Here is a 9,470-nt window from a genome sequence, read left to right as displayed (position 1 = left end):
CACAGCCATGAAGGGAAAGTTTATACATTTCAAACCTAAAATGTCATACCTTTAACTATAGTGTATTATAAATGATTTTGTTTTCAACTATGTCAATTAGCAATCATTGGATAATCAATTTATACCAGTGATCGATTCATAATTATGTGAATTATTACGTTTTTCTTAAAAAGCGATTTCCTAAAATTACTCATTTGATAACTGTTTCATAACTTCTGGAATTCCACTTGTATATACATGCGGTTCTTCCATATAATCTACATATTTTAAACAGTATCTTTATCTTTTAACATTTTGCACTGGTGTCTGGAGAATTTTCTAGCAAATTTTCTAATTCACTATTTCTTTTTTTAAGTATAATATTTGTTTTTCAACACAAAATTGAGTTTTATAATTTTAATTATAACATATATAAAATAAAACAGATATTATATATATGGATGCAGCTTAAAGACTCACATAAAATGAATTATTTTATACCACCAACCTCATAAAATAGAATGTTACGTGTTCTTTTTAAATGAATTACGTTTCCTTCCCCAAACTATGCCCTTTCTCCCATTCAGAAGTAACTACTCATTGAATTACATATTTATAAATATCTTATTTATTTTTATATCAGTAGTATTAATGTAAATATATAAATATTGACACATAAAATATGAATATATCATATTTATATGTAGATATATAGTTCTAAAACAATATATTATCTAATTTTGCCTGCTTTTGAACTTGGATCTTCTGTAAATAGCTTTCTTCTCTTAAAATTATATTTTTGGAGATTCATAATAGGATAAAAATATTTAATTCATTTTTTTCTTTAGTGTTTTGTGTTATGTATAACCTGCAGTTTATTTATCTATTCCTCTATTCTTGAACAACTGATTTGTCTTGTTTTGTTTTTATCTGCTAATTAAAACAAAGCTGCTGTGAACATTCTTAGAATTGGCTCTTGGTAGAAATGTATAAAAATATCCATGATGAGCGTAAATAATACTTGAATTGCTGAGTTACAGAGAATGAATACATTCAACTTAATACTTACTCCCTATCCCACAGATTGTAAAAACTGACATTCACAAGCAGTGCATGAGAGTTCTCATAATTTAACATCCTTGCTAAAACATGGGCATTTATAACTTTAAATTTTGCATTACTGGTGATGGCAAAGTCTTATTTCACTGGGATTTTAATATGCATTTTACACTGCGTTATTTTTTCACTCCCTGTGAAGCAATATGACACTGTTTAATGTGTACAGATATAATAAATGGTGTTATCTGCAAAGGACAATGTTGTATAAATGAGCCAAAGATAGCATCTGTATTTTTCTTCTTTGTTGTTTACTTCTTCACAGCAGAGTGAGAACCATTAGCTCAAAAGTCCATCAGCACCATAACTCAACTATTTATATATCCAGTGATAGTAAACATAGACCATAAAAGCAGATTTTTCATCATTTACAGCTAGCCTGCTTTGCAAACTTCATGAAACTGCACCCAACATCAGCTAGCCATGAAAAAGGTGAACCTTGTAGTTACGAGACCTCAAGTCACTACTTCCCCCTGGAGTTCTCAGACCCACAGACTCCTCACCTTGCTGCTGATTGATGTTACTTATGCCTGTAAGCCTCTTTTCTTATCCTCTCCCCTTGCAGTTCCATTGCTTTCCTCCCATTCTGGGCAGTGCTGATGGATGGTCTCACGCTGTGAGGGAATTTTCCTCGCTTGCAAATCTGTCTGAGCTTCCAATAAAGCTCATTGCATGCTACCATCTATTCATGCTCACATGTTTTTCCTTAATCAGCCATGAAATTCATCAAATTTATTGCATCCAATTTCTCTCCATTTTTACTGTTTGGTAATATCATGGCTTTAATGTCCTTTAATATATCTCATGTATTTTAGAATATACTCAGTGAGCTCCGTTAGAAGGACTTCATGTCTAAAACACTAAAAGCAATGGCAACAAAAGCCAAAATTGACAAATGGGATCTAATTAAACTAAAGAGCTTCTGCACAGCAAAAGAAACTACCATCAGAGTGAACAGGCAACCTACAGAATGGGAGAAAATTTTTGCAATCTACTCATCTGACAAAGGGCTAATATCCAGAATCTACAATGAACTCAAACAAATTTACAAGAAAAAAACAAACAACCCCATCAACAAGTGGGCAAAGGATACGAACAGACACTTCTCAAAAGAAGACATTTATGCAGCCAAAAGACACATGAAAAAATGCTCATCATCACTGGCCATCAGAGAAATGCAAATCAAAACCACAATGAGATACCATCTCACACCAGTTAGAATGGCCATCATTCAAAAGTCAGGAAACAACAGGTGCTGGAGAGGATGTGGAGAAATAGGAACACTTTTACACTGTTGGTGGAACTGTCAACTAGTTCAACCATTGTGGAAGTCAGTGTGGTGATTCCTCAGGGATCTAGAACTAGAAATACCATTTGACCCAGCCATCCATTACTGGGTATATACCCAAAGGACTATAAATCATGCTGCTATAAAGACACATGCACACGTATGTTTATGCGGCACTATTCACAATAGCAAAGACTTGGAACCAACCCAAATGTCCAACAATGATAGATTGGCTTAAGAAAATGTGGCACATATACACCATGGAATACTATGCAGCCATAAAAAATGATGAGTTCATGTCCTTTGTAGGGACACGGATGAAGCTGGAAACCATCATTCTCAGCAAACTATGGCAAGGACAAAAAACCAAACACCGCATGTTCTCACTCATAGGTGGGAATTGAACAATGAGAACACATGGACACAGGAAGGGGAACATCACACTCCAGGGCCTGTTGTGGGGTGGGGGAATGGGGGAGGGATAGCATTAGGAGACATACCTAATGTTAAATGATGAGTTAATGGGTGCAGCACACCAACATGGCACATGTATACATATGCAACTAACCTGCACATTGTGCATATGTACCCTAAAATTTAAAGTATAATTTAAAAAAACAACAAAAAAAGAAATACATTAACTGTGATTGCATGGACTCTATAAACCAGTTTGGAAGGAAATGCCCTTTGTGCAGTATTTCCCTAAGAATAAGGTACAACAAACATCTTCGTATTGTGCACAATTTTCTATAATGTCTTCTAAAAAGTGTATAATTTCATTTATGATTTATAAGATTTGTTAATAGGTACCTTATGTGTTTTCTATGATAAATTGTGTTTACTTGAAGTTTTATTTTTCTGTTGCTGCTTGTATTTGGAAATGAATTTGGCTTTTGGTATTGGTCATATTTCTGAATGCAGTGAGTAGTCCCTTATATTCATTATATATCCAGCTGCTTTTTCTACATAAATATGCACATAATTTTTGAATACCATTTTTATATATTTTTCCAATTCTTGAAGCTTTTATTTCTTCTGCTTATTATAATATACTTGCTAGGACCTCCAGTGCAACGAGAAATAGAACAAAGATAATAGACATTCTTAATGTATTTCTGTTGAGTAGAATAGTTTCAACCTCTCAAAATTAAATACTATGCCCATTTCTTTGTTTTATACAACCTATACCAAATGTAAGAAATTTTCTTGTAATCATTAGTTAAGAATTTCTATCATATTTTTTATAAAATCTTTTGAGAGGATTACATAGTTTTTTCTCCTTTAATGTATGAGTGGATGTATAATGTAGAAAAAGACCTTGTGCTGTTAGTAAACTTATCAGATGTGAAGCGTTAGGGTTTTTCGTATATTACTGGATTCACTTTGCTAATATTTTGGTTAAGACTCACATTCATACCCATGCATGAAATTGGGTTCTAATCCTCTTTCTAGCTCGATTATGATGTTAAGTGTATACTACTTTTATAAAATAAATGAACTATTTCTTCCTTATTTTCTGAAGGAGTTTGCACAGGATTGGAATTATCACTTCCTTGAATGTTTACTAAAACTTTCTATAGAATTTCTTGAGCCTAGTGTTTTATAATAAGGATCTAATTAGTTTTAATCTAAGAGAATGAAGAAACTTTCAAAATTGTTTTAATTTTTGAATCAGATATTTTAATTACATATTGTAAATTTTCCATTTTAAAATTTTCCATTTAGTGACTTTTAAAAAAATTAGTTCAATTTCTAGAGTATCTTTAATGTCTATTTTTTATTCTTAACACTATGTACTTTTTAATATGAATCTGAATAGATATTTTGTTTATCTTAGTTGTCAGCTCAAATAAAATCCACTAATTTCCTTTACAATGTACATGTGTTTTAGATGTTTACACCAATTCAGAATTTTACAAATTTTTAAAAATTCTGTGCTCTATAAACTATATATTATATAATATTCTAATAGAATCTGGAGTAGCAATTCATTGTCATATTTGTTTATTTCCATAGAAAAATACATAAATGTTCACACTCTGATAAATCCATGAATTTCGTAAGTATCCTTGAATTGGTTAAGTTTCTCTACCAATACAGAGGAGAAAAATTAGGTTTCCAATAAAGGTTTTTCTGATTCTAGAATATTAAGTAAGAAGTTATGCACATGTAATAAACTTCCAAATTTGTCCATATTTGATATTGAAAAGCAACATTAAATGTTTCTTTTCCATTTTGTTCAATCGTTCACATGCTATATTATTTTTTCCTATTTTTTATTTTTGTATAGTCTACTGGTCATTTTCCAACTTCTTATGCTGGACATAATTCATTACATTTTAGCCTCTGTTTTTCCAGTGTAGCTATTTAATGCTTTAAATTTTCCTTCAATGCCACAGTAATTTATCAATCACTTAAATATTTTTGTTCTAAATGGCTTTCATTAAAGTTTAATCTACATGTAGAAAAACGCCCAATCATAAATTACACTCTGAGTTTTCAAATAAGGAATATTCTCATATCATCACCATCCAAACTACGTAAAAGTACATGGCAACAATCCTGAAGCCACTCATCCTCCAAATCCCAAAGATAATTACTATGCTGACTTCTGTTACCACAGATTAATTTTGCCTATTATCAACGCTATGCAGATTAAGTCATATACTATCTACTCCTTTGGTCAGTCTTCTTTTACTTAAGAATATATTTGTGATATTTTGCATGTCTTGTGCAGCAGTGTTCTTTTTTATTTTTTAGACAGAGTCCCACTCTTTCGCCCAGACTGGAGTGTAGTGGCACGATCTCGGCTTACTGCAAGCTCTGCCTACCGTGTTCACGCCATTCTCCTGCCTCAATCTCCCCAGTAGCTTGGACTACAGGCTCCCGCTACCACGATCGGCTAATTTTTTGTATTTTCAGTAGAGACGGGGTTTCACCGTGTTAGCCAGGGTGGTCTCGAACTCCTGAGCTTGTGATCCACCCAGCTCCGCCTCCAAAGTGTTGGAATTACAGGCATGAGCCACCGCGCCCGGCCACTGTTCTTTTATTTCATTGTTCCATCCTGCTGTATAAATATGCTGTCTTCTATATATTCATTCTACTTTTGATGGACATATTATTAAGAGTTTATGACTATTTCAAATAATTCTTTCTGAATTTTATCTCTTTTGGTGAACATACATTTGTATGGATGTTTGTATACATATGTATGTTTGTGACTAGTAGTGGAATTCTGGGATGTGGAAACTCTATGCTCAATTTTAGTCAATTTTCTTCTGAAGTCCTTTGCTGGTTATATGAATTTAGAATCCGCCAGTGGCGCTTCCTAGTTGCTCCACTCTATTGCCAACATTGGTTATGTTTCATCTCTCTTCCTCCTGGTTGCTGCTGAAAATCATCTTTACTCAAGGACAAAAGGGGCCAAGTGCAGTGGCTCACACCTGTAACCCCAGAACTTTGGGAGGCCGAGGTGGGCGGCCTGAGCTCAGGATTTCGAGACCAGCCTGGAAAAATAAAATAAAATAAAGGACAAAAGGGGGCACCAAACATCAGCCTCAGTATCTGTCTTATGTCCTCACACAAGTCTTTTACCCCCACCATATGCTCTGCTTTTCTAGGGGATATCTCTATGTAAAGGACTTCTAGATACAAGTTAAGCATTTTATCTCAAAATAGAAGCCTACATAAGCTTAAACAGGTAGCATCATTGTTCTCCTTAAGGTCTAAGAATTAATTGATTTCTATTACGATTTGTTTTACCAACTAAGGTGTTTTAATGTATGTTTTTAAATTTTAATTTATTTAAAATACTTATCTAATTACTGCAGATATTTACTTTATTTGCATTGTCATCAGCTGTTGCATTATGTCACAAAGTTAATGCAATACAGATTTGAAATTTGAGGAAAGTAACTGATAGCATAGCATGTAGTATTTTTTAAAGTAACTTGTGTGTACTTAAATGAAACGTGTACTCTAGAGTCTCTGGTTCAAGTGAGCTGTATACGTCCATGAGATCCCATCAAATCTATAAACTTCTAGGCTGATATGAACTTAGAATTTTCATAAATTCCTAGTGTATTGAAATTTCCTCAGTACTATTGGCACATATACCTGATTATTAATACAAATACCACCTTTCCTTAGTTAGTACTTGCCCAATAGCTATTTACCCTTTCTTTTCAACCATTCTGCACCTTTACAGTTTAGGTATATTTCTTTAAAATTGTTTTCGTAGATTTCGTGCTGCCCAAGTCCATCTTTTAGTGACCTCAATGGATATGTACACTATGTACACTCACTGTCTTATTTATTTCCATAGTTCCTAAATCCCTAGCTGAAATAGCCATTCTTAGTGGCAGTTCAAATCCTTAAATTGGCCTCCTGAGCCATAGAGTAACCAAACATAAGGACATGGAATATTATTTTCCTGTCAGTATTGTGTGCCCTTAAAACTCACATGTCAAAGCCCTAACTTCCAGTACCTCAGAATGTGTATTTGGAGATAAGCTCTTAAAGAGGTAATTAAGTGAAAATGAGGGGTAATGAAGTGAAAATTAGGATAGACCTTAACTGAATCTGATTTGTGTCTTTTTAAGAAGTGAAAATTTGGATGCACACAAGTAGCACCAGGGATGTGACCCCACAGAGAAAGAGCCATGTGAAGACACAGTGATGAGCAGGCCTCTGCAAAGCCAAGGAGAAAGACCTCTGGAAAAACCTGACCAAGGGACACCTTGATCTTGGGCTTCCAAACTTCAGAACTGACTGGAAAATGATGTTCTGTTGTGTCAGCCAACAGGCCTGTGTTACTTTGTTATGGCAGCCCTAGAAAACTAATACATACTCCACTACTTTGAAGTAACTGGTTTGATACCCTGGTGAAATGTCTTACTGAACATTCAAGTGTTAATTCAGAGACAACAACGTGAAAAGTTGGAGGTTTTTCCTGAAAGATGTATTGGCCAATATAGCATATTGTTTCTTCCTTGGCTTAAAAAAATAATAATAACAAGAACAAAAATAAACAGTTATGGAAATCAAAGGATGTACATGCCAGTACCTCCTTTTATCATTTACTGTAAATGGGTTTATTGCCATAAAACCCAGAATGTTTGCTTTCTGTCCCAGTATTTTTCAGTTCAGGTGGTTTATGTCTTAGTTACACAGAGGTTATGCTTTTATCAAGAAACACAGCAATTACTTTATTGAATTAGAGAAACTGTCAACTGGATAATTTGATCCTTCATGCCTTTACTGAACAAACAGAGAAAAAAAGGGGCTGGAGTGCCTGGTGTTGGGGACAAGAGAGATTGGTATTGGCCACAATGGAGGCAGGAATGACCAATATCTGGAATTCTGGAGATTCTTCAAGGGACCTCTTAAAATTTCTATAACTAGCAGAAAAATTTCACAGAAAAATAAAGCAACAACAAAAAACTGGTAAGGCCATTAAGGATTCAGAATTTCAAGAACCAAGATTTGGTTTATCCTAGTAAAAATGAACCCAGGTCAGCTGAAGTTCAGCCTGAAGTCAAAGAAAAGAGAAGTGTAAGAAATAAAGGTGCGAATGTTGACTAAAATCTCATGACCAGTTACAGAAACAAGGACTATTATAGCAATGTATATTTTTCACATATGTGTGTGTTTTTACATATATAGATATATATATTACAAATTTTGTCCTTTCTTTTTTCTTATTATTTTATATTAAGTGTTTTATGTCATTGATTTTACAATGTATTCTTTGGATTACAGATCATTTCAAAGGAATTATAATAACCTGGACTGGAAGATAAACTGACATTGAAATATAACATCATCCAGAATGGTTGGGATATTATGTTTTGGGGGGAGAAGGAGAGAGTGAGACTACCTTTGTAGAAGCATCTTATTCAATGGCAGCATAGAGGTGTTATTTTCTAAAGGAGTTTCCAAAATATACAACTGGTCCTCGAATAGCATTGTTTCATTAAATCTCATCTTGTTATTAGGTTGATGAGAAAAAAAAAAAAAAAAAAAACTCAATTCCCGTCCAGGGCCACTGTCTGTGTGGAGTTTGCATGGTCTCCCCATGTGTTCACGGATTTTCTCTGGCTTCCTCCCATATCCCAAGCAACGCTGCTTTGGTGAATTGGCATGTCTACAAGGTCCCAGGAGGAGTGAGTGTGGGTCTGCATGTGCGTGTGTCCTGTGACGGGACGGAGTCCTACCCAGAGTGGTTCCCACCTTGCACCCTGAGCTGCCTGGAAAGGCTCCAGCCACCTATGAATCTGAATCTCCATCACTGGGCAAATAATGATCTTACTTTTGCTTATTAACCTTTCCTGAATGTATGTATGGCTCACATTTATTTCAATATTTAATATTAGAAGTGTTTTGGTCTTTATTTAGAAATTTGGTGGGTGTTAAGACCAGAAATATGTCATAGAATATTTGAGAGAATATGAAATTGTAATTTCATATTATATGAAATGCCATATAATATGTCTCATTATATGTCGTTTCATTTAGACTGGCAGTTTCCAAGAACTTACCAATGATGTTAAGTGAGGACTTACTGTAGAGAAGTGTGTTTATAAATGCTGAGTAGCTAAAGGACTTAAATGTTCCACTCATTTACCTATTATCTTGAGCTGAAAAACCCACATTTATATACTTTCGTCTGAGATGCTGAGAATAGGAGTATATTTCTCCTTTACTGCATGGGTTTCCATTAGTTTCTGTCTAATATAATAAAATAGAATAAATTTATTCAATTTCTGCTTAGAATAAAATTAAAAATCAAAAGGATGGGAAACTAGACTTCATTAAACATTCTGAATAAAATGTCAAATCAAGGAGAACTTGAGGCAGGTATGTGAGGAGAATAAAGGAAGAATAAGCATTAAAATAAAATAAAAAAAATTGCCCAAGCAGTTGAGGTCTGAGCAAATGCTAGAGATACTGAGCTTTTATCTGTAGCTGGCTCTTGCATGCACCATATCACTCCATATTAATTCTAAGCCTTTTATATCACTCCATATTAATTCTAAGGCTGATATCTAGGCACTAAAGTGAAATTCTAAAATGCCTTTCATATAAG

This window comes from Hylobates moloch, unplaced genomic scaffold, assembly GCF_009828535.3.
Source record: "Hylobates moloch isolate HMO894 unplaced genomic scaffold, HMol_V3 SCAFFOLD_5, whole genome shotgun sequence".
NCBI classification, from domain to species: domain Eukaryota; kingdom Metazoa; phylum Chordata; class Mammalia; order Primates; family Hylobatidae; genus Hylobates; species Hylobates moloch.
The sequence above is the reverse complement of the archived record's forward strand: the minus strand, read 5'-3'. Positions refer to the sequence as shown.